Source organism: Podarcis raffonei, chromosome 17, assembly GCF_027172205.1.
Source record: "Podarcis raffonei isolate rPodRaf1 chromosome 17, rPodRaf1.pri, whole genome shotgun sequence".
NCBI lineage: Eukaryota > Metazoa > Chordata > Lepidosauria > Squamata > Lacertidae > Podarcis > Podarcis raffonei.
Genome location: NC_070618.1, coordinates 16,207,870 through 16,235,132, shown reverse-complemented (window position 1 = coordinate 16,235,132; position 27,263 = coordinate 16,207,870). Strand labels below are relative to the sequence as shown.

At 41.4% G+C, this 27,263-nt stretch overlaps 1 protein-coding gene across 3 annotated transcripts in view; it reads left to right on the top strand.

The window, feature by feature from the left end:
* LINGO2 (leucine rich repeat and Ig domain containing 2) overlaps positions 1-27,263 on the top strand; it is a 537,786-nt gene that overhangs the window by 342,884 nt on the left and 167,639 nt on the right. For all 3 annotated transcript variants that reach the window (XM_053370513.1, XM_053370515.1, XM_053370516.1), the window contains one exon: positions 9,673-9,832. The gene's annotated coding sequence lies outside the window, so the exon portion shown is untranslated. The remainder of the gene's footprint in view (positions 1-9,672; positions 9,833-27,263) is intronic.

The window sequence follows — 27,263 nt, the reverse complement described above, 5'->3', positions numbered from 1 at the left end:
TCCTCCCTAAAAATGTTAAATTAATATGGTTTTGTTGTTGTTGTTTTGAGTTCTTGTTGGCCTAATAAAGGTATTGCCCTAATATGGATTGCAAAGAAAAATGAATCTCTTTTGCACTTTATGGCCCCCAAGCCACCCCCAGGAAAATAAAGACACAAGAACACAGAATTTAGGTTAATGTTAATGGGCAAAATTTACGCCACAACTTTATTGGTTACACCCCTAGTTTACATAGCATATGTCTCATTTTTTAATGCATATTGTTCCCTGCACCACCATTTATAGACATATAAATGCATGTATGCATGACAATTTGTCTTCTCCTCCCAGCATAACAGAGCTGATTCTCTGAGCAGTATGTTTATGCTTTCCCAAGGCATCATGTACAAGTCTGTCTTTACATGTTGAAAGTATCCCTTATTGATTTTTGGATTTATGAAATTCTGCTTCCTTCCTTAGGTAATCATGACTGTGCATCAGCCAAAGATATAAATCCATTTGGCTGTAATTATGTGATCTCGTTAGGCATCTCACTCTAGGATAGGAAACCAGTGATTAAATTTCCATTCAGCATCTTTCTTCATCAGTCACAAAACAAGCCTGGTGATTATCCCATAGTAATTGTGAAAAGCATGCCTTCATTATTACACCGCTAATTGTTTTCAGTTGAGGAGTTCGGGGAATTTCAGTTTTTATAGATAGTGCAACTAACTCTTTGAGATATGGTGATCTCCCCATTGTGCTCAGTGAAGCAAATGCCGCCTCTGGATTATTTGAAAATGTCTGGAATGTGGCTTGTTCTTTCACGGTTCACAACAGCACACATTTACTATGTAAGAATCAATTAAAATTATTAATTTTCCCTCATATCACCCTGAAATTATCCATTTAGGGAGTTAATGACAGCAAATACATCCCCCCCCCCTTTATACAATGCATAATTTACTAGTTCTTTTTGTATTATCTATAGTGCATGACTTGGCCCTAGGGATGGCCAACTCCTTCTATTTCTGGTCCATTTAATTTTCACACATTCTCATTCATCAGACCATTCTGTTTCTGCATTAGTCCATGATTTTAAATCTGCATGAAAATGTGTCTTTAAATACTTTTTTCAATGTTGCAATGCTATGGTCCCTATGAGCTCATCCTAGGGGCTGTTGGATTCATTAGATCTCACTTTCTCAGATATCTCACTTTCTCAGAGAGGTTGATTGTCACAGACTGGCTGGATGCAGAGGAGTGGGGGGGAGAGAGAGACACTAGCTAAGACAGGCATAGGCAAACTCAGCTTTCCATATGTTTTGGGACTACAACTCCCATCATCCCTAGCTAACAGGACCAGTGGTCGGGGAGGATGGGAGTTGCAGTCCCGAAACATCTGGAGGGCCGAGTTTGCCTATGCCTGAGCTAAGGGAACCCGCAAGGGAAGAAGGCTCAGATTGGCGGTGGGATGACCATGAGTGGTCAGAGGAAGAAGAGGGAGCAGACTGGGGGAGGAGGTGTTGGAAGCTGAAGAGGCAACAGGGTTTGGTGAGCAGGAAGAGGCTGTGGCAGAGAGCAGCCCAGAATCAGAAAAGTGGAAGCTGGAGAGAAAGAGGGCGAAGAGATAGCGATCAGGCACACTGCTGAAGAAGCCAGTAGGTCTCCCCCTCCTGCTGTGAACAGCTCCCCTCCCCTCTGTTCTCCCAGGACCAGAATAGGTATGAAGAAGGTGGAGCAGAGACAGACAGGTTGACAGAGTCTCAGATAATAAATACTTACTTTTTATTTCTTTTTTAAAAATTGATAATTATAATATTTCTTGTAAACCACTTAGACGTTTGGTTACAATCAAGCAGTATATAACTTGCTGCCCTGGGCACCCTTAGGAAGAGGGGAGAAACAAAAATCTAATTCATCATCATCATCAGAATGGAAAATGTGACAGGAATGAGCGATTGAAGGGGTGGGGTGTTTCTGTGCAAGATTCTAATAGATGTGTTCTCATGTGACTCCTTCATATGAGGGCCAGGATGAACAATCATTTAAGTGCCTTCACTCGCTTCTCCTCATCTGAATAGGTGTTTATTAAACCTATATCTGAATCCTGGACCATGACATCTTATAGCTTAAGGATGGATGGATGAATCAGTCTTTTATCTTATCTATGCCAGCCTTGCATATAATAATCCATAAATCCATTCCATTCAGATTCCACACTAATCTGCTAAGAAATTTCAAAGAAAAAAATATGCATGAAACCCTATGTTTAAATATAGTAATAATGAAATATGCTTTTCTAAACAAGTACTCTCAAAATGTATCTAAATTTTCTCTCAAAATATGGGTTGGATAACATATTTTGAGACCGTTTTCATCTGCAACTTGCATTGGAACATTGGGGAAGTACAAAATTTGGAGGATAACTAATTTCCAGTCAGCACGTGAGGCCAGGAGGTTAGCTAGATTTAGCAAAGATTGGATTCCTCTGGCGTTCCTAGTTGAAGCTGCAATTGTAGCCTTCAAATTCAGAGTACAGAAGCTGGGAGATGTGTCTGGTTCAATCCCTGGTGCTTCCAATTAGAGTATTCAAGACCAGTTTATGTTTCCTCTCTGTCTGGGTCTCTGAGAGGCTGCTACATGTTTGGGTTGACAGTACCAAATTGCATGGTTTGGGATTAGAACACAGAAATTTGGAGAAACTGAGTATAAAGGAGCCCCATCACTTCCGTCTGAGACCTATGTTGCTAAGCAATTGCAAAATACACTCCCTTCTCACCTGCTGCTTGTCCTTGACTTGTGTGAAGAAGTATATCTGGAGCTTGCTTGCTGACTACTGTAACTTTCTTCAAAATAGCTGTAGGTCCAAGACCAAAGCATGACTATGTCAAGCCCCCAGATGGATGAGAATAGCAAGAAACAGAAGCCTTGAGCACCAATCCGATGGACAATAAATAATTTACCCTCAAGTTCCATTAATTCAATGCGATTAAGAATGCATAACTGGGTGCAGGAGGGCAATCACATTGCTGTAACTGAGTAACAATACAGTGTCGCCTTGGTTCTCAAACTTAATCCATTCCGGGAGTCTGTTCAACTCCCGAAACTGTTCAAAAACCAAGGCACGACTTCTGATTTGCTGCAGGAGCTTCTTGGCTGCATGGGCAAATCAGAAACCCTTACTTCCAGATTTGCGGCATTCGGGAGCCGATTTGTTTGACAACTAAGCCATTCAGGAACCAAGGTACCACTGCACCATTTTCCTGAATGAAGGCAGGCAATGGAAACTATGTTCCCAATTTTGAACATATTAGATATTGTATCATAGCTGTCAACTTACAGATTTGAAAATAAGGGATCAGCAGCCAAAATAAGGGATTTTCCGGGCACAGGTATGTTCAACTTCTGAGCCCCTCCAAGCCAGAGGCAGAAAGCCCAGCCAGCAGCCAAACGAAGCCTCAAGCGGTGGTTCCCACAGTGCAGCAACCCGGCAAAGGGGATGCAGCAAGGAAAACCATCGTCACCTCTCCGCTGGGAAGCGCTGAGCAAAGGCAAATCCCCAGGCAATGTGGCCGATTTGATAGGCACAAGGCATGCAAGCTCCACCCCCCAGTTGTTCTTAGACTCCTTATTGGGTGAGCAGCGCAGCCAAGCAACACAGTTGGAGCCTCCCTCCTCCCTGGCCAGCAGGGAGGGAGGGAGAGGAGCTGCTTCCTTTGAAACCCAGGAAATTTAAGAGACATCATCAATAAGGGACAGCAGCGGGACACAGCGCTGGGATAAGGGAGTTTCCCACCAAATAAGGGAGGGTTGACAGCTATGAATCGTATGTGATAGATGCACACAAGATCTGCCCATTCTTTCCCATTAGGTATATTCGTAAACTGTCACTTGGGTTGCTGTTGCACCTGTTCTCCTGAACTTTCCAATCCTGCAGCTCCTCCTGTCTCTGACTCTTGTCTCCTGGCTGTTACAGGCTTCCCAAGATCACCAATCCCCTTTTCCAAGTCAGTCTCCAACTCCCCTTCGCCCGCTGCCCCCTCATCAGTATCCAGCCATCACTCATCAGTGTCCAGCCAGTCCCTGACACACAAGCACTGTTCCCATTTGAAGAGGAGGGGAGAAGTCTTTCCCCTCCCCTGTTTTACAGATGTTTCTGAAGTTCCCAGCAGTTTCCATAAAGGGGTCCTGGAAATAAAGGGAGAGAAGAAGTAGAAAGCTAGCCTGGGGATGAAGTAGTGAGAGGCTAGAAGATTCTTTTCAGTAACAAAGAAGTTAAAACAATTCTCAGTCTAAAGTGATTTCATTGTCTTACGAACTCCAGAGAGAAATTAGGAAAATAGAAAATAGTGGAGACAACAGGAAATAAGATTCCTTCTAGGTTTGGTTTTTGGGAAGTAGTTTGCTTGGATCTGAGAGCATAACAAAGATTAATCTCTGCCATAGCTCAACAGATATGCTCATATTTCACCAGATTCTGAATCCCTGCATTATACATCCTCCTAATGTTTTGGCCGCAAAATAAAATGAGACCAGTCCGGATTTTGTTTTGCTTTTTTAAGAGTAAAACTTTCCTACAGTATATTCTTGTAGGGCTTGTGTTGACTTAAGGGACTTGTGAAGTTGTTGGGGTTTTTTAATAAAAAGAAATCCAGGCAACGGGGCTTCCTACTAAGATTTTTTAAAATGAGAAACACATAAAACAAATAACATGGATGAACATAGTAAGATGTACAATTAGTGTTACAGAACAACTCGACACACATAATATGTACCAACAGCAACTTTGTGTAGTTTACAATGTAATAAAATAAACAGGCTCAGTAACAGCATAGCAACAGAATGTTGAGTTATTTTCATGTATAGGTTGTCCGGGGTACTTGATGGCTAGAGGCAAAAATAGGCAGTGCAGTGGATGTGACTCTTACACAGACTAGCACCACAGGTTTCTACCCGTACACCTCCCTCCATTCAGGAAAGCAAGATGATTTATCACGGTTCAGGTACAATTCAGCCAGGCAGAAGATTAAGCAGGATACAGAGCTGGCCTGGTGAGAAGTGTGGACTCTCTTGACTTGACTTTTCAACTTCCTATTTACCAGTCCTCTCATTCTGGGACGTTTCCTCTTTTGAAATCAAACATGACCATGTTGGATTTTCTGGTCAACTGGAAATTTACAAGTCGCCCATTTCTAAATTTTCTCATTTGGATGTTTCCTGGATTTAAGTCTTCATCTCAAGATCTCCCCAAGCATTTTAATCAGGGGGACAATAGCATGTTCTCAGCACTAAAGTACTCTTGGGGCCCAGTATGGCCACCCACAACAATTCTGTGGAGGAGCCTGCCCCTTTTTGGATTTCTATCTTGCTGGTCTCAATGCCTTCTTTGACATATATAGTTAACACCACCCCCCTTCTCCTTATCAGCTGCCCTTCTCTGTTCTTCCTATAGAGTCCATATCCTTAGATAATCAAGTCCTACTGGTTCCCTTCTTTCCACCAGGTTTCTGTTATGCTCACTATATCAAAACCATCCTCTAAGACCAAGCATTCATCCATCTTGGCTTGGAGACTTCTAGCATTAGCGTATAAACACTTCTGTACAGCCTCTCTCTTCAAGTTGTCTTTAGCACATGAGCACATGAACGCAAGGCTGTTCCAGATAGCAAACTCTTGTGTGCTTTGTCCAGTCTACTTAAGAATGATTCAGGCACTGAGTAATCAACAGAAGTACAGACTTTATATTCCCCCATGTCCCCATGTATGAGGCGTTTAAGCCCCATACAATGAGTATGACTTGGTGATTTAATGGATGACAGAAAAATGACTCACAATTTATTTGGAAACAATAGCTTCCTTGGTTAACTACTGCAGCAACTTCTGGTGCAGGAAAGGAAGTAAAGCAGCATGTTGCTGTTTGCTGTGTGGAACAGTTGCTTTGAAATATTACACTGCAAGCTGCAAGATATTTGCTTTTTGCATGGACCGAAGAAGCCTCTGTATTCTACAACGTCTCATGGTCAGTTGGAAATAGCAGGCCGAACCGTATGTATCACAAGGATTATTTTGAGAAAGGAAAACTCATCAGTTTGCTTCTGCTGAGCTCAAGCCTGGCAGTAAGCTAATAGGCAAAGATAAACTTGAGTATGTGTGCATTTGTGTTCGTTTAGAATACTTTTCTGATAGGTTTTAAGGTAAGAAAATGCTTCAGATCTCAAAGAGAATTTGAGACACCATCTTTCATCATCCTATGCATGGAACTAGCTGCAAGTTCTTACATAATATTTTAGTGTCATAATTGATGTGCTGTTAACTTTTGTTGATACAAGTGATGAAATATCCATCACCTGGAAGGGGGGTGGCTGGATAGGATGGCTCCATTCACTGGGAGCCAGTGTGGTGTAGTGGTTAAGAGCAGTAGACTCGTAATCTGGGGAACGGGGTTCGCGTCTTCGCTCCTCCACATGCAGCTGCTGGGTGACCTTGGGCTAGTCACACTTCCCTGAAGTCTCTCAGCCCCACTCACCTCACAGAGTGTTTGTTGTGGGGGAGGAAGGGAAAGGAGAATGTTAGCCGCTTTGAGACTCCTTCGGGTACTGATAAAGCGGGATATCAAATCCAAACTCTTCTTCTTCTTCTTCATTTCATTTCTGGCTAACATCCACAAGCTGTGCTTACTCCATCTCTATTATTTGATTGGTCAAATAGGCTTCTATGACTTCAAAAAAGGCAGCTAGATCTGGAGGAAATGTTATGCAGTGTGTAACCACAGTTCAGTGAAGACAGACATCCAATATGACAATTATTATGCAGAATGAAATGTTTTCATGTGTAGCATTTTTGATGGGGGAGAAGGACCCATCGTACACTTAAGCCATTATTGGTGAAATACGGGAATGCTCTTCAAAGGATTACCCAGAAATCTGATATGGTTTTAGCTGTTACTGTAAGGGAGTGGGGTGGAGGGCATTGATCAGAAACTAGTTCAGATGTCAAACTGGACTTAGAAGTAGGGATTGGAGGTGAGCTATGGGAACACGTGCATTCTCACCCCTCCATATTCCCATACTCCATTTTTTCTTTCTACCTGGGTTTGATGTCATGTGTGGATACCTGGGTTTTAAAATGGAACACTGCAACATTCCATTTGATACAATCTAGTCATGAGAATTTAGGATAACACCCATGATCAATGGGTGCATATATCCATTAGCTTAGAAAACCTAGTTCCTTTTACATCTGATCCAGCTCTTAAGAGATGTCATCTTTTGAGGGCGAGGTCTGGAAGATGCTCAGAAAGAGGGTGGCTACCCATGTGAAGGAATGACTTCATAGAGCTATGCACAGTTAATAGGAAGGGAGCCCAGGCTGCTGAATACAAGGGACAGGGACTTTTTGTGTGGTGGCTCCCTGGAATGTTTTACTCCATATATTCAACCACAGTCCCCAATGATAGTGTTTTAGGAAGACTCTACATAAGTTTACGTTCAGGGTTGCCTTCTTCTGAGAAATTTTGGCTCCCTTGAACTATGATGCACATTTTCTTCCCACTCTTGTGTCTAAGAGCAATAGTTTGCCCAATGAAAGAAAGAAGCATTTTCTTGTTTACAAACTGACTTTCAGTAGTTTCCTAGCAGATATTACTCTGTTTACGATTTTGCAATCTATGTAACTCACGCTGTGCAAAAACGCCCATGATTGCTTTTGCTTTGATTTATAGTTCTCTCTTGGTTATGTGTTCCACGAAAAAAATTTAAGAAACAGTAAGTGGAAAATAAGTACAGATAATGAACTGTTTCCCCCGTGAAGTCACTCAGTAATAGTTGCTGTGTTTTGCCACGTTTGCAGAAAGGAAACATCAGAGATCCAGTGTTCATATGCCTCCGATCAACCTAAAGAAATTGTGTAATGTTTGACCTCTTTATCAGCAGTGTGCAACCTTTGTCTTGCAGAGGTCCTAATTGGCCAACAGTGGTCCTAATTTGCCCACGAGGTCATTTCCTCCAAGCCACACCCACCTACATCACACCAGACATCATGTTAAGTCCATGGACTGAGAGCTGAACATTTCAGTATCTGATAAACTGGCAAAACTGAATTATGATTTCTTGAAAATTGTATGTCTCTGGATTGTAATTTCATGTGATAGCCTATTCTGACTGATCGCTTAAGCTTTTTACGGTGTCATTGAAAGGGCTGAAGCTTTCCTCACCCCTCTGTTTACTAATTTAAGCTATATGTGTGAACAAAGTGTCCAATTTAAATTTTTAGAACTGCTTTGGAAACCTAATAAATTTTCTTACAAATAACAAATTGTAATAATGTCCTCATCCATTATCATATTTGTCCTACAAGCCATATATCAAGAAAAGTTTTCCCCCTCATTTATATTCAATATAATACATGACTTTACTTTAACTAGATATGTATTTGAAGTGTATTACACAATTGTAGGGATCTCTTTTACCTTTCCTCTAAGTCATAATATGAATAAATTAATTTTGATATAGGGGTCAGCAAACGTTTTCAGCAGGGGGCCAGTCTACTGTCCCTCAGACCTTGTGGGGGGCCGGACTATATTTTTGGGGGGAAATGAATGAATCCCTATGCCCCACAAATAACCCAGAGATGCATTTTAAATAAAAGGACACATTCTACTCATGTAAAAACATGCTGATTCCTGGACTGTCCGCAGGCCGGATTTAGAAGGCCTTAGTTTGCCTACCAATGCTATTACAGTTAGACGGATTTCAGTGTAAGCACATTTTATGTAATTTTACACAATGCATGCAACTTTTATGTTATTGTTAAGAAACACTTAGTAATTTTTTTTAGTTCAGCAACTGTTCAATGTGCACATGCTTTTTATTTCGATATGCATATGTTATTTATTTACAAATGTTACAGTGTTATCATTTCCCAATGCCTAACATTTAATCTTTTATTAAATTTAATTTTAATGCATGGCACCTTTGTAGTCATCGTCTGAGTCCTCTGCAAAGTCCAAATTTGTTTTGTTTTCTGTGTGCTGCATGACTGCAGTTTGCACAGAGCAGTGCAAGTAAGTGAATTGGATAGATATGAGCAGTTTGGACACTGACAGGTATGCACATACTTGCACAGCTACCTTTCCCAAACTGCAGTGGCTGTTGCTGCTCTCTCATATCAATGCTCAAACACTTTGGAAGTGTTTGTCCTTGATTTTAATGTCCTTGAATTTAAAGCTATACTCAGTGCTAGAATCTTGAATCATTTTATTGTATGCTCACAAAATATTTTTTTATTAGCTGGCAATGTGTAAGGGAACATTTTGAAAAGCTGTACCCCTCTCTCTACCTGAGACCTGCTTCTTAGATCTCAACTCTTTAAAACAAACTTTGCTTTACTTCAGCAGGAGATCTCCAGAGGAGCTCTGTTCTTGCAAGAGAATCCTGGTGGAGCATTCGCTTTTAATGATAATTTTTAATTAATCCTTACATTTTTAATAGAACTGTAACAAGTAGCATCTACACAGAATAAAATGCCTTTATGTGTTCCACAAAGCTTTGATGTATCAATATATCTTTTTGCCTTCTTTATGATGCTCTTATTGATTAAGTGGGGTGCCTCCTGGTCTTTGGATATGGTTCGCTATGTTTCAATTAAAATGAAATACGTATGTCATGTTTTGTTGTCATTGTTGTTTTGCAGGGTTTGTTTCAAGCAACTGGAACGTGGTGCCATGAGACAGTCTGTCATCCATGACGCATTGGGATTATCATGATCGAATACTCCACTTTGATTTTAACCAGTGGCCAAGAGCTTTGTATGGTCAGCAACAAGGACCGGACTTTTAAAGACAGTATAACAGGTAAGGCCCATGGTACTTGTTGCCTTTGTGGTATCTTCATAAGGCTTTAAAGAAAGGAACTTCGGCTAGCGATTCCGTTGCATATTGTTTTTCAGTTTCTTTGCTGTATCGGTGCAGCAGATGGCTTGACATAAAAGTTGTTGTTCTTTTACTGTGAGATCTCAGACAAGCATGTGTAGTTTAATGGATCCTTCTCTTCTTGAGCTGCACAAAGGTTAAAAAGAAAACACACATAAAAAGGTATAATAAAATTAATCACATAACCCAGAATGGCAGAATGGAGCAGACAGACATTATATTTACTGTCTCACTCAGGCGATGACAAGGTAAATACTCGTTTAGCCATTTTAAAAAAAGTATTAGATTTGCCAGGTTAGAATACTTGCAGAAGCAATCACATTTGTGTTCTTTTTATATCCTCGTCAAACCGCCTTTGTACAAACACAGATGCGAGAAGCGCATTTCAATTTCAGATTCACTATTACCGAATAGCGTTCTTTCCTCTCTCGTAAAATTGAAAGGTACCAATTTCTCTTATGTTCTCCCTTGTCAGTGCTTCTCGCTCCATTCTCTGCCATCTCCTTGCCCTCAAATATTAAAACATTCCACAAGAGAAATCCTGAGGTCACTTTCAAATAAGCATGGTTTTTATAGCGCCACAACGTTAAACATTTATCAGTTTTTATCCCATGGGGCAGGGGAAAGCGCTTTGAAAACCGGAAGGGTTTCGTGATTTCATGGTGAGGATATTTCAGAAAATTTCTAAGATTCCAAGAATCAAAGTGTTACCATGTGTCCTTGTCTATACCTGTAATGTATTACACAGGTATATATGAATGCCACATTTGGATCTTTAACCTACAGTTCTGGTGTAAAGGAGAGAGGATTACAAATGAGCTGGGAAACCTGAGTTTATTATGGAAATATTAAAGTGCATATACGTAAGTACATAGGCAGTATTTAGAGTGGACAGGGCATTATTTAGCCAAATCTAAAAAGACATTGGAGAAGGAACTGGCAAACCACTCCCAATAGGGAACTGAGTACCGAAAGAGCTCTTGCAGGCCAAACCATGTCGCTTTCACCTCCCAAGGAAAAAGAACATGAAAGTCAAGCCGCCTCCATTCAGCACACATTTAAAATAAACATGCAGCTTTCCACTGCAAACCTCTGCGTATATTTTCCTCCCATCCCTGAAATGCTCTCCCTCGCAATTCACTATCTGAGACCGTCAGAGAAGGCTTTTCTCAGCAGCCTTCCCCCTGCTCAGCCCCCCTCTCAGCAATGGCAATAGAATCAATGTGTTTTCCTCTCAAATTATGAGTTGCCTTATTCCAGACATCAGCTTGACGATTTTTCCTCCATCAGAAGCACCCTCCATAATAACAAAGTGTCACATATGCAGCACTGCCTTGGTGAACATATCAGAGACAAATACACTCAACTGAATAATTTTATCTTGAAGTCAGAGGACACACATGATAGACTTGTAATGAGGTTTATAAAGCTGCCTCTTGGTGTAATTATTGTTTTATGTCCCCTGAAGCAGTGATGTACAGCAAATGGACAATATTTCCCCATTTGTTGCTACTAAATTATCTCTTTCTGATCATGCATTATAAGACAGATCAATGGTAGCACTGAAAAAAGGTTAGCGGGATCGGTCTATTGCGGGCCCAGCATTGGCGCTGCAACTGAGGCTGACATCGCCAAAGGATATTGAGGGGGCTCAGCTCCCTCCTTAAAAACTGGGGGGTGGGGTAAAATGCTACTGCCCCCAGGATCCAGCGCCCCTTGGACCCAGGTGCAGGAAACATGGGGCCCAGGTGCAGGGCTACTCAAGGTAGAAATGAGACTCTGGACCTCAGGATTGTGCTGAAATAGATCACAATTTTTTAAATTTCAGATGTAATTAGGTTTTGGCAAAGGCATTGGGAATGTATCAAATAACAAGCAATCCTTCTGCTGGTTGACAAGAGTGTTGATGAACCCTGAATAGTGGGTCTGACATACATCAAATTAGGGTGAGCCCTTCAGGGCCACCACTTGGAAGGGTACTATGACCCCTTGACCCCCAGATAGAGACATGCCTTCCAGATCCTTTTATCATCTTTGAATTGTTTTTAGGGCTATTTTATTAGTATCATACTTTACATAAATTGCTTTGGGACTCCTTTCATTTGTGTGATATTATTATTATTATTATTATTATTATTATTATTATTATTATTAAAAAAACAACCTGGTGTCTGCAGTATGCTGGAATTATCCTTTTTAGCATAACAGCACATGACGTTATAATGAAATCAAACTAGGGGGGCGGGTATGAAATGAACCCTTTGGCAAATCAGCATTTAAATCATATTCAATTTTTTCTTTTCATAACCCACGACTTGCACCTTTCATGTTCTGCTCGTTAAAAATAAAAAAGGGCTTCTTATGCTTCCTTTGTACTTATGCTGAGAAATACCAACTGCTTTTTATATTAGAGTTCTATTTATAAATACTTTCTGCTTCTTAACAAATGCCTTGTGTTGTGCTGCCAAATTCTGTGGGGGTTTTTCCTGACTATTGCACTGTCGATGATTAAACCAACAGATTGCTGCAGTTGCCACATATCTTTGTCAGTCTTCTAATATACCATATAGTAATTCTTTAAAGAGCCCTGGGAATGTGATTTTACCTGTGATCCAGAAGTCTTAATTAAATACAAACAATTTTGAAAGACAGTGGAATTACTATGGGCATGATCCAGCCACAAAATCCCTAATGGAAGCGCTACACCCATAGACATGAATGAGACTTAAAAGTGCTGAACTTTGGTGAATTGTGCCCTGTGAATTCCCTCCCACCTCACCATTAATAGTTTTGCATGCATCCTTAAAGGAGGATGCAGACACTACAGAAAAAGCCAGCAGGAAAGCTCTGTTGTCTCCACTCCAAAGGTTTCATCTCTCCACTGTGATGTATTTGCCATCTGCTTTGCTGATAAAAATGGTTTCACACTGTCCAGTGCGTAAGCTTGAGGCATTGAGGTTTGGGTTCTTGACTGGATATCATGTTGATGTATAAGGGGTCTATGCATGCAGAGAAAAGGGCAAGAAAGGGTTCTGTTAGGTGTGCTGGTTAATTTTGGGTGTGTTTGCTAAGCATGTGAGAGTGAGTCAGCAAGCATCTGAGAATGACTCAGCACAATCTAAAGTATAAATGCACTTGTGTTTGAAGCAAGTTTGCTGTTGGCCCATGCCCTTGGTCAGAGCCTAGTCTGTGTTGGAACCCTGCAAATGAGACTGTGTGCAGCTGGAAAGACTGTATATTAGAACTATATGTAACCTATGAGCCGTGGAACTGCATTATACTGTCAGCAAGGGGACTGACCCTACCTAGAACTTTCTGCTCTTTTTCTGTTCCATTGGCACACTCTGCCAGCTTGTTGAATTGGTACTCTGCACATGCCCCACTTGCTGGTAGTTATCAGTTCAGAAAGGTATATTTGTGAATAAGAACCATGTCCAGTTTGGCTGGCGAAAGCTCTTGGAGAAGTTGGACCTGCTGCTATCTGGAGTGATCGGAGCTTCTCTTAGATAAATTAGTTTGCCAGATATCCTCAAATATGCACATCATTCTGCATCTGCTTCTTTTTAAGAAGTTATCCTACTACTTACTGGCCTATCTCCATCCTGCACTTGTTTGGGGAGAGCTGTCGAGAAAGTGGCCGTTCTACCAACCTAGGCAAGGCACTATGACTGCATTTGTGGCCTGAATCGCTAATCTCCACTGGAAAATTCATAGGAGCCATTGGTTCCAATTTGGAATTTCAGACATCTTTATTAACTGTGAGATGATGGTGACATAGCATTACCACACACACTCTTTAAGGCATGCTCCCTAGGTGTGCAATTCAAAATGTAATGTATTGTTGTGCAAGGTGTGTTTACAAACACTTATGACCTACTAGTACATTCCTCGGGGAGACGTTTTTGGCAGCAGTTCCCTGGTCAATACACATGCAGTGGCAAATGAGATCTTCCTCTGCCTCACAGATGAAGTGGCTTTCAGTTGCAGGCCTTGGCAAGGCTTCATGGCAATGTGTTCGAGTAGTTCTGTGCTGTCCTGTCAGAAGTGTGAAGCCTGCTGCAAATGGTGAATTCTGTTATGATCGACTATAAATAGGTTCCAAAACCTGGTTGTGTGGTGTTCCTGATGCAAATCTTTGGAATATGTGCCAGCAGGTGTTGAATGTGTTTTATGCTCAGAAATGTATGGCTGGCTATTGCGCTCATTCTCATTTACAGTATTTATGTTAATATATCTTTTTATAAAAACCATGGATAAACACTAGATCTTATTCCTGTTACTTTGGAATATTGGTGAGGGAAAGCAGTCTGCCTTGAGGGCCTTTGGTGAACTGAATGTAAAAGTAAATAAAATACTTAGCGGGTAGTTCTCTATAAGCCAGTGGCGTCCAAACTTTTTTCAAGGAGGGCCAGATTTTATGAAGTGAAGGGACGTGAGGGCTGACCAAAGGGCTAACCAAAGTTGTTGACCTTTTTTTAGGACTGAAGTTGTTGAAAACCCCAAAAAAAGAATTTGGACATGCCTGCTATAAGCAGTGGCAGAGGAATGGGGGGGTGCGGCCCGCCAGGGGTGCCACGCCCCCGCAGGCAGCTAGTCCCACCCCCAGGTGCACAGCATGTGCACCACTCCGGGTGCTGGAGCAGCCAGCTCCACCTCTATAAGTGTCTATAAGTGAATAACTTTTAGACAGATTCTGAAATGTCACACACACTACAGCTACATTCTATTAGCAATTGAGGAATGTCACTATTTAATTCCAAAATCCCTTTTGTGTGGTAGCATACAAATAAGAAGCCTGATTTTACATAATATAGCACACTTCTTTCCATGGTTTCTCATTGCGTGCAAGGTCCCTTGTATCACACAACAAAGGTGTATGTGGTCAAATCAAGACCCTAAATTCAAAGCTCGCATGTTTTCTTTTCTTGTTCTTATCTTTGTGTTCTGGGATTTATGTGAGACACTGAGATACACATCTGCTCCTCCAAGTTTATTGCTTTTAAAGTGATCTCTGCTATCTGCTGGATAATAGCTGACATTCATTCTGTTTCTCCTCTTATGACCGACAGTGGCATCTGCAATTTTTCTTTAAGGCTAAGGTTGTGGCAGGATTTGGCAATCCTGTATTAAAAAAAATAAAAATAAAAAAATCAGTCATTAGAGTTAGAATCAGCTCAGGATATTTGAAAAATAACTATCTCTTCTGGAAAAATACAGAAAAAATGTTTTTTTAAAATAAATAAAAAATAACTTGATTGAAATCATTCTTTTTTCCCATTTTATTTTATGGTCTTTCAAGATCCAGGGCAATGCAAGTCTAAGTGAAATATTAAAAGGTAAAGGTACCCCTGCCCGTACAAGCCAGTCTTGACAGACTCTAGGGTTGTGCGCCCATCTCACTCAAGAGGCCGGGGGCCAGCGCTGTCCGGAGACACTTCCGGGTCACGTGGCCAGCGTGACATCGCTGCTCTGGCGAGCCAGAGCCACACACGGAAACACCGTTTACCTTCCCGCTAGTAAGCGGTCCCTATTTATCTACTTGCACCCGGAGGTGCTTTCGAACTGCTAGGTTGGCAGGCGCTGGGACCGAACAACGGGAGTGCACCCCACCACGGGGATTCGAACCGCTGACCTTTCGATCGGCAAGCCCTAGGCACTGAGGCTTTTACCCACAGCGCCACCCGCGTCCCTAAGTGAAATATTACTTAACTGTTATATACAGAGCAGGCATTTTGATAGCAGGAAACAAGAGAGAAGATGCTTTAATAGAATGCATCATAATGATAATTCCATCAATTTGCTTTATTGTGGTTCAGGCATATACACACCTTCTTCTTCTCTGGCAATCACTCATGGCCGAGTAAGATTGTCTTCCATGAATATGGTTTTAACAGTGTGTCCGTAATTGACTATGGAGGCCAATTCTGGATTCACATGTCCTTCCACAGTGGGGACATAGGTTTCTGGGCGGGAGTTGATCATGGTGAGGGTTTGCCAAATGTACCTTCCTCTTAGCTCATTTCTCCCTTTTGTCCTGACTTTGTGCTTCTTCAAAGTCCATGGCACCTTTTGTAAAGACTGTTCTTCAATTGGAGCGCTCGCTACAATTGCCATCAGGTTAAAGCACTCCAGATTTTAAGAGTTCGGTTCCAGCAAAGTGATCTGCAGCTTGAGTTAGGTGATGGAGCAGCAGTGATGGAGCAGGAGGCCCTGAGCTTGGTTGCCTCCCCCTTCTTCTCTTACGACCACCATCTGTTAGAAACAGTTGCTGTTAGGCTGAGGGCAGAGTAAGACAGAGAAGACAGGAAGCCAAAGGTGGACCAAAGTCTCTTGGTTGATCAGAATAGTGAGTGAGCCTGACAGAAAGCCTTTCTAGGTGGTAGTATCTGGCCTTCCCTATCTCACGGGAAGCTTCCTTCCTGGTTTCACTCTGACCCTGCTCTTTCTCTCTTTAGTCAGAGCCTGATGTTGTTGCAGAGACATGTCTCTGTCTGACATCCCTCACTTTGTCAGCTCAAAACCAGCTTAACGCTTGACACTGTCATATTGCTGGAGGCCCTGAGAAGAGAAGGAAACCAAAAAGAAACAGCTGGTCAGGTCATTGAGGCATGAGGCCTCAAGTTGTGGCAAATACTAGGACTCATGCTGTTGGTGGGAACCGCAGCCTGAGGGACGACTCATAGCAGCTGCCATGTTTGTGTGATAGTGGCCTGTTTTTTGCCTACAATGCACCAGAGTCAAAATGTCTGGCACATTGCATTTCAGTAAAATAAAGACAGCGGTTTTGACCCTCTAGGACAGGGATGGGAAACATTTGTTTCAACCAAAGGGCTGCATTTTCTCATGGACCTCCTCCTAGGGGTTTGTGTGCCTGTAGTGAATGGCCCCAGAGGCAGAAGTGGTTGGAACAATGGATGAGGCTCTTATTTCTGTACAGTAGGCTACATTTAATCAGATTTCTGTCGCTTTACACACTTGAGGCTGGAAGGAAAACAAACTATTCAAAACTTCAAAATGTTATAGAAATTCTCATCATTGCCCTTAGCACAGAACACTTTCATAAAAGAGGTATGTGCTTGTAATGGTTATATGGGGTTGCTCGTGCGTAAGTTGCCACCACTCCTGGCTAGGTAGCCTAGTTAAACCTTTCCTGGCTGGACAGCCCTTCACTTCGTGGCTGTTCAGTCGCTAGCAGAATCCGTCAGTGGGCGTTTCTTGAACTTCTTCCAGCAAAGAAGTTCTTTGACACCAAGTCTACGCCTACTTTCCCTGCTCGGAAGTCTTCTGCGCAGGGTGGGTGTGGGTAGCGGAGGACCTGTGCTCTCCCCGCTGGTCTCCAGCGAAGAGTCCTGGAGCCCTCTCTCCGATTCCCCCCTCCGCCCCCCTTTATCCCTGGTGTTACGCTGATTTCCTTCCCCAGCTGATGAGTCCCCTCTCTCCCTGCTTGGCCCTTCTCCGGCATCGCTTGGGAGACCTGCCTCCACTTCTGGCTCCGATGTCAGTTCCCTGACAGTGCTTTGCAGAGATAGTGGAACTTCTGCTTCAGTCACAGAAGTCTCAAGGCTTTCTGCTTCCAGAGAGTCCAACACAACTTCAGCCAGAAAAGGCAGCCATAATAGGACAATTAGTAATGTCGTGCTGAGCCTGCTTGTGTACATATAAATCCCACTGAAATCCGGGGTAAACCAGTTTAGGATCAGCCTGTAATTTTTCCTTTCCCTCCTGCTTCCAGGTTTGTATTTTAGATTACAAAGGTGAGCTATCTGTGCCTCTAAAAGAAACTTATATGGCCCAGTGGGCCGTATTGACTCAGTCCAGGTCAATAATCTACTCCCAAAATGCCTTTGAGAACTCCCTCAGTAATATTTGGATGAAATGAAATTCTGTAGGCTCATTCCTGAAATGTGTTTCAATTAAAAAGCAGTCAGCATCTTCACAAGTTTATTTGTCTTAAGGGTCTTTAAAAAAAAAAAGGCTTTAGCATTCTATCCATCATTTTATCATCTTCATCAATCATTAAATTCCAGCTCTTTGGAAAGCTTGGTAAGCAACACAGAAAGTTCCTTCCACAACAGTGAACCTTTAAAGCAGCAGTATTATGTTGACCAATAACTTTGACTAAATTAAATAAATAAATAAAGCACTATGTAGATGAGCAGCTTGTCAAGTGAGGAAGTTTTTTAAAGATGCAACATGGATAGGTTTTTTTTCTAAAATCATCACCATTGTTTAATTTGTCTGCCGCTTTTCCAATAGTTAAAACCACGTTCATGGCAGCTTACAACATGACAAGATTTACATGATTACAAAAGCACCAGAGAAGGTGTGTAGCTCATCGGTAGATCATCTGCCAAAGGTCCCAGGTCCAATCCCTGTTGTGTTCAGGTAGGGCTAGGATAGACTCCTTCCTGAGACCCTGGAGAGCCACTGAGTTAGATGGGCCAAAGGTCAGAGTTGGTATAAGGCAGCTTCATAAGAACAGAAGGCTGGCCTGCTGGGGGCAGTGACTATTTGGTGATGGGCAATCAATATCTGTGCTGTTAATAGTGAAAAATGCAGGAATCCATTATGGAAGAAAGAGGTGATCATGCCACCGTCGGGAGAATCAAAGAGAGTAACATTATTTTCATGAATTGCCATTACCAAGCTGAATTTGCCCATCTAGTCCAGCATTGTATTCTCCCAGTGGCCACACAGATGCCTATGGTAAACAGCACTCTGTTCTCCTGCAGTTTCCAGTAACTGTTATTCAAATGTATACTGCCCCCCCCCAGCAGTGGAAGAAGAACATAGCCATTAAGGTTAATAGCCATTGATATCTTCCACAAGGTTGTCTAATCTTTTTGGTGGCTACCACTGCTTCTTGCAGGAGTAAATTCCTTAGTCCAGCTTCCTATGTTCTTACACCAAAATCATATGCATCTCCACCCCCCACCCAATTTTGTCCTATTCAGAGCCAGCTGCAAGCTGCCCTCTGATGCCCCTGCCATCAACGAGTCCCTGTCCACAGGCTTTTCTGGTGGTAACAGCTGACTTTTTGAGCCAGCATTTGTCAGGGACATTGTGGGAATTTTAAAATGGCTTCTTGAAAAGCCAGCTGCTCAGGACGGTTTGGTCCAGTCCAGGGGTGGGGTTCATTGTTCTGTACCTGTTCATCTTTTTTTAACACATTGCTGTTGCTCAAACTTGGTCCATAGCAGTTTGCATTTCGTTAAATTTGAATGATCTTGGCCTGGTATAACGTTTTGTGAAAATAATGTCCGTGTGTGTGTGTGTGTGTGTTTCCAGTTCATCTGAAGATGGCGTGATTGTCTCTTGCAAACAGATGTTGCTTTATTTTGAGCTGTTTACTACTGTACTACTACTGCTACAGCTGCTCACTGCCTGTCATCAAGTAACCATTGACCCAGGCAGTTTTACTTTAAGCCTCTTTTATTTAATTAAGTTAGCAAAAATTAAATACAGCTTCATTGTAACAAAACTTCAACTTACAAAAAACTGAAATATTTACTTGGGACGAGAAACAGAACACAGTACAGTGGTACCTCAGGTTAAGAACTTAATTCATTCTGGAGGTCCGTTCTTAACCTGAAACTGTTATTAACCTGAGATACCACTTTAGCTAATGGGGGCTCCTTCTGCCACCGCAAGATTTCTGTTCTCATTCTGAAGCAAAGTTCTTAACCCGAGGTACTACTTCCGGGTTAGCAGAGTCTGTAACCTGAAGTGTCTGTAATCTGAAGCATCTGTAACACGAGGTACCACTGTATTTAAGATTGTTCTCTGTGTCAGTGCTTTTCTTCTGGAAAAAAGGTTCCAGTACTGCGTACCCTTGAGTACCCTCCCCCCAGAAGAAGAAGAAGAAAGCTCTAGTCTTTGTGTGAATGACAGATCATCAGAAAGACATCCCCTGTAGGGGAAAAGCATTGAACACCAGAGCAAGTGCTGTCCTTTCCCTTGTCTTCTCTTCCCATTCTTCTTGCAAAGCTGTGAATGGCCGCATGCAGAATAAAAGTTGGCAAGGGAAATAATGACTAAAAGGGTTTGTAAAGCTTGCTTTATTTATTTTTTTCTTGGCAGTGGGGAAATCACTTTGGGCATTACTGCATCGATTAAAAAGACACTTGGAAACATAAAAAAGAGAAAAATGAAAACAGTAAATCATTTATTTAAAAAAACATTTTTATAACAGAATGATAAGTTACATTCAGATATTTTTTCAGATCATTTGTTTAAAAACATTTTCTTTTTTTAACAAAAACAACCCTTGTATCTAGATTAAACTTATTCATTTATATAAACAAGCAACATTAACAATAAATATTTTAGCAAGATCCACATTTTAGTAAGCCCCCATATTTTTAGTATTGGGACGCATTACAGGACTTAAGAATGACTTCAGCTTTGTACAGCAGTATATTAAACTGTGGCTCTGCGACGCTCAGAGAATACACATTTTAGTAGGCTAATTCCAAAACAATGACAACAAACAGAGTAATGTTCATATGAGAAATCATTGTTAAACAAGTTCTTGGCTCAAAAGCAGTGTCTTTTTTTGTTTTAATGTTCTTGTTAAAAGATCACTAGCACTCGCATGGAAAGCAACTGGTTCCCCAAGCTGGCAAGCAAGCAAACAGCTGCAGAGCTCGTATTCACAGTTGATTATTGGGAAATTCTCTACCATCCCTATTCCTGCCAGAGTGCTGCGTACCAGGCAGCTGTCCAGGGTGCTGAATGCTAACGCCAGACTATTTATTCTACTCCACACAACACCTAAAATCTGTTCTTGTGGTTTTCTCAGTTTCACCACCTCCAGCTTTCTCCTACACCTGCATTCTCTGATAAGGGAACAGCCACCATTTGCTGAGCATTAGATAATTTAAAATGAGGTCAGTTGCAAGAGCAGCAATAAAATCCTACCCTGTCATATAATCCAGCCTACCCCTGCCAGCATAACCAACGGTCATGGATAATGAGAGTTACAATGCAAAATATCTGTAGGGCACCAGGTTTGGAAGGGCTGATGTAGTTCCTGTTTAGTATATTGGTTGACTGTGGTGAGCCAGGTTGAAGAACAGCAGAGTCAAAAACGACATTGCTGGCCTCTTCAAGCTCCAGCATGGTTCCAGCCCTAGATAGCCAATTGGTACTTGAACTGACCTGCCTAAGTCCAGTATTTATCTTTTCCCCAAGCAACAGCCTGCTTTCGGTCTTGCTTGGTGTTAGGGACTAGCTGGATGATGAGGAATGGTGGGAGATTCCAGCTGGAGAATCCCATTGGGAAGCCTCAGAAGAGCAAAGCTCCAAACCAGGGGAGTGGTGGTGGAACAATGAATACAGAGGAGGAATTGGGGGGGTGGATTCTGAACAAGCAGCAGGCTTGAGTGAGAGAGAGAGAGAGAGAGAGATGGAAAACACTGCAGACATCTAAGGAGAAGGTGAGGGCTGAAGCTGCAACAGATTCACAGAAGCCAGAAGATCCTACTGTGTTTAGTTCTCCCCCGTTGTCTCCAGGGGTTTTGCATGCTACAGAGTAGAGAGCTCAGGGAAACTACTGGGAAGACTGGATTGTGATCTTTTAATCTGCATCCAGCCTGCACATTCCCCTTCCTGTTCCCTGAACTATCTGCTGCCTCCCTGCTCCCCATTCCCTTTGGGATGATACCTTGGCTTCAACACCAGCTAATGAATAACTTGGGTCTTAGGCAGCCCTTAACCTGAGTGATACCTTAAACTTCAGGTCAACAGCACTACCAATATTGGCTGCTGATGGTATTCAAGAATGTCTCTACCTATAGCAAAGATACTTTGGCCCAAAACTTAGAAGCTCCATATGGAATGAGTAGAGCTTGTTACACAGGTGGTTCTCATACAGAGGTGGCTAACACATAGCTTATGGACTAGAGTTGGCAGTGCATGAGATTCTTCCATGGCCCTAAAATGTGTGCTTATAAAAAAAAAGTGGTATGGGTTGGTTGATTTGTTTAAAAATAGAGATTCCCCATTGTGATGCCAAAATATTTTTGTGGCCCCTCAGGGACCCTCCAAAATTGTTCATTTTTAAAAAAATTAAAAAATCTGACTGCTCCCATAGGTGTTAAATAGAAGAAATAGAATCTAGTACACATCAGTGGGTTCTGAGAAGATTTCCAAATCAACATTGAAGTATCTATGGAACACAATACCATATTTTTTTAATTTTTCATCCAAGCATTACTATTTTTTTTAAGACAGTGATTTTCCTATTCATGTTCAGAAGTGAATCGGAATTGCCAGAAACTCTGCATTTAGATCCACACCAAAAACCACTCGATATTCTGTGTGATTCCCTAGTTTCACACATCAGCAATTCGGCTTATCGTCCAGATGATGGGTCTTATACAAGGCTTGACTTTAGATCAAGGACAATTCCCCCCTCCTTTCATTTGGGATTTAGAGAGTGGAGGATCCCTACCCCTGTTGAGTGAAGAATGATACTGTTATAATGAGAGACAGAGACTTCATCTTCACTCCAGTACACAGGAAAAGCCTCCTCCCTTCAAGAGGTCAGGCTGATGGGGTATGATTAGGATGATGCAAACTGATGGCACTGCCCTAACAAAGAAAATGTCCTTGTTGCCATTATAAACAAGGAAAGCAAATATGTTTGGCCGTCACATATGATAGAGCTAAAAATCAGTTTCTTATGAAGTTCCTAATCCGGATTTATGCAATAGTTCATGGTCTGTCAAGTAAATAATATACATTTTAAGAAGTCCCAGAGTACACATTTGAAATGATGGGTTGTAGCAGTTTCAAATGAGCTGTCATGGTCTATTGAGTAAATTCTTTATTTTAAATATATGCCTTAATATATAGTTGCATGATGAAATGCTTTTTTAAAATAAAAAAAAAACCCTTGGAATCTTCAAAGGATTTGAAATGCATCATAAAATTTCTTTGACTCCTAGATAATTTTTTAATGGTTAGGACTGAAAGCAAAACCAATGAAAGCAAGTCATATCTACAGTGTATAATAGTAACAATGTGTACCTATATGTTTGTTTTCACGAAATCTCATCTTTGAAATATAAGAAATTTCTTTGATGCGCAGTTCCGTAGCAGCAATGTCTTGGTACTGTGATTTTAACAACTTCAGTATCTAGCGAGGTCAGACTTAATTCAGCTTAGAGGTCAGTAACGGTTGTCCACATGTAACAGAAACTGACTAACTCTGCTGGAGTCAAAGAAGCACTTATTCCTGTTCATTGTGGAAAGTTACTCAGAGGCTACAGAGGACATCTTGAACTTTCTAGTACAAGGGTGACGAACCTTTGCCTGAGGGCCTAATTAGGACTGGCATGGGTCCCAATTTGGCCTACAAGGCTGTTTTTCCCCAAGCTAAGTGCAGGGCAGGTAGAGATGTATCTGCCAATGCACAACTGGGAGCCTTAGATTTTCAGCAACTCACCATCTTTAATTCTGCTCCACATTCTTTGAAGGCAAAACAGAAAAGAAGGTTTGAAATTGGGAGGTGTGTCCAACTCAAGTCTACTCAGAGTAGACCAACTGAAGTTAATGGACCTAAGTTAGACATGTCTATTAATTTCAGTGGGTTTACTCTGAGCATGACTAGCATTGGCTGTTAACATCCTGCATGTAATTTTTGGACAGTAAAGCCAAAAGCAATTATAAACAAATGTAAAAAAAAACCCAAAACCCTCAAACACGGCAACAGTAAGATGGCTTATTACCACAGTACATCAAATGCACATATGTAGTTGATAAAAAGCCAGATTGTGCTAAATGGTTGCCTTTAATCAAAAGAGGTATTTAATCAAATAAACGGTTCCCAACAATAAAATAAAGCCCAAGGCAAGTACTATATTAAAGTTTTATCTAATTTGCTCAAAGGTCTACACATAACTCACTCATTCACTATTGAATTATGGAGCTTTCACACTCGTGAGATAAATCCCGTAAGTCATTTCAAATCCCTGTGCGGAAACTACATTTTGGGAAATAATGTTATTGTATGGAGATATGTTCTCTAATTAATCAACAAACTACTGAATTAACTCTTGCATTTAGTTGGAAAGAGCTAATCATACTGTGAGAGCCATATGCGCCACATGCTCCGTTAACGCTTTTTGGTTCAGAATTTTTACAAAACGAGAGAGAGAGGGATCTGATTTCTGTTCTGTTGGTAACACAACTAAAGGAGCAGAGGATGGCAATGTACACATAACATTTATATTTTTAACATAAATAACTGTTTTATGTTTACGGGAATGGCAGCCCCTTCTGATGGAATGAAGCCTGCAAATGTTGAGATAAACAGATTAAGAGATTTTTGTAGCACTGAAGATTTTAGAGCATTGAAGGGAGTTTCTCCTGCTCTCGCTGCTGGTTCTTTTTAGATAGGAATTGACACGAAACTCATAGGGCAAGCCTTTTTACGAGAGTCCAGCCAGTTTGTCCATTGATATGTACATAGGTCCAGGAATTATCCAATATACATAGAAAACAGTATTTAGGTTTCTTTTAATATTCATCCATGTTCTGCATTTATGTAGCCATCCTATAACCAGAGTTCCCTGGGCAGCTCCAGGCTCTCTGTTGTCACTCTCAGGCCTGAAGGAGCAGAGGCAGTCGGGGGTCCATGCCAAAGCCAGCACTGGAGATGAAGGGCCGATTTGGCAGTGCAACATCTCCCCACTTTCAGCCCAACTAGCATTCCAGCTGGGAAAGGTTCAGGAAAGGTTCAGGACATGGTCAAGGGGATGGAATAACTCTCCTATCGGGAAAGGTCACAGCATTTGGAGCTTTTTAGTTACAAGTAAGAGGGAACACAAAAGAGGTGGATGAAATTGTGGAGTAAGTGGAAAGAGAAGAACTTTTCTCCCTCTCTCATAGTACTAGAACTTGGAGGCATCCAATGAAGGGGAGCATTGGAAGATTCAGGACGGACAAAGGAAAGTGTGTCTTTGAAATATACTCGGAGTCGAGAGTGGATTTCATGCTCTTTATTCAGCTCATAGTGGTGAGGAGGAATGGAAGTTCCCCCAAAATATCTGCTTTAGATACATTATTTACACAATGGGCTGCACGTGATTGGCTAATTCCGGGATTCTCCTGTAGGCCAATCAGGTTGCGGATTCACTTCCACCTGGAGCTGGATTGGGTGGCTCCTGCGGACCAATCATACGGCTGCATTGTTCTAGGACCAATCAGACTGCTGCATTCTGAATCCTATTGTTCTAGGACCAGTCAGACTGCTGCATTTTGGATCTTATTGTTCTAGGACCAATCAGACTGCTGCAGTTTGGATCCTATTCAATTCAGTACATAACAGTCTTCACACAGCATATAGTTAAATCATAGAGTTCATTCCCACATGAAATAGTGATGGTGAAAAACTTGGGTAGCTTTAAAAGAGGATTGGACAACTCCATGGAAGAGAGGGAATTCAAGGGCTACTAGCCACAATAACTAGGTTCTGCCTCCACTATCAAAGACAGTATGTCTCTGAATACCAGTTGCTAAAAATTGCAGGTGGGGAGAATGAATTGGAACTCAGGTCCTGCTTTCAAACTTCCTGTGGGCATCAACTTAGGTACTTTGAGGACAGAGTTCTGGAGTAGATAGGCCTTTAGTCTGGTCCAGCAGGGCTCTTATGTTCTTGGCTAATTAGTTAATAGCCAAGTCATGTTTATGTTCATTTTATGTTTTTAACCATTCCAAATATAAAATGTATAGGCAGCTGGAGAGTTGGTTCATCTTCCTCAGTATCATCATGGGGAACTTGCAGCAACTCTCCAGGATTTCAGACAGGAGTCTTCCAAGCCCTACCTAGAGATACTGTGGATCAAATTTGATACTTTTTTAATGCCAAACATGGACTCTTCCAGTGAGCTACAGTCCTTCAGATAATGTTTTGCCCATGGGGAGAGTTGAAGTAGCAACCTCCTGAGTTTATACATAAAACCTCCTGGGTTTGTACATTAAAAGAGCACTTGGCATGCATACAAACTTTTTCATATTCTAGGTTTATAGTATATAGTAGGGTATTAAAAGGTTTCATGCTTGTTTTCCTCTTGTCAACAGCACTCTGTCTTTACTTTCCGTGTTAGAAATCATGTCAGGCTTTGCCCTGCATGTTGCTTAAAAGTGTATCACAATGTAGTAGAAGCAAGTAAATAAAACATCTTCAAAGCTTTCTGGATTTTAATTAATTTTAAGCTGATGAACCAGATATATTTTTGTTGAAGATCAAATGCATTCTATTCTGGAGGGAAAAGAAAGTCTTACATTTGAGCTAGATATGTTAATGAGAAATTACATGAGTAATGTATGTTGCTTAAGGGGGGGGCATATGAGTGGGGGGGGGTAGAAATCAGAGGCTGGTAATTGCTAAATAAGATAGCATCATCATAGCATAGCTTGTCATTCTAAAAAATCTTGTAGCAAGCAAACCCTCTGGCATTCCTCATACTCACAGAATCCTTCTATTTATTTCTGCTATCTGCATTAATCAGAACAGAATTTGGTTTGATATTACCATATTTCTTCCAACAACCTTTGAAATCTTATGGAAGGAGGAGAAATGTCCATAGTTGTTAGCTGGCTTTGGGCAAAATCCATACCGTCAAATGTGTCGTCCTACATTTCAGTGTGTGCTGCAGCTGCTGCCCTGAATTTTCCCATCTAGTAAAATAAAAAGCAGCCCATTTAACTTTATAAGCATAAAGTTGGATTTTAAAAGGGTCAGTTTGGTTCAAAACAATTGTAGGCAAGAAAATTATCCAAGCAATAGTCTTGCTAATGTGCAGCACAACTAAAGTTCCTCTAAATTGTTTTAATCAGTAATAATCTGTGCAATTGTAAAGAGCAGAGATGCATTTTGCTAATAGACACTAATAAAAAATACTAACCAAGTAATGAGAATGCAAATTTTGAAGGTTTTAGAAAACAGTCTGGAAATTTTGTATTGCTGCGCCAAACTGCTCAGCCACAAGGATAAAGCTCACTTCATACAGTTGTAGGTCCCACCCACCCTCAAACTATTGAAAACTAGAGGGGGAACACAACAGGGGGAGACAACAGTGGTGCAATATATATTATAGGGTGTTTGTGGTACTGAAGCCTTTGATACTGACTGGTTCAGTTGTTGTGATGCAATAGCACATTCTGTTTTCCAGAGGACAAAAGCTCTCAGCCACAAAATGTTCACAGCCCAGATTATTTATTTATTTATTTATTTATTTATTTATTTATGAGAAAAGGAGAGTTGGCAATTTGTCTTGAGTTAAATCTTACACAAGCCCTTTGGAAGGAAACAGAATCAGGACTAGAAAGCTAACTGTGAGTCTAA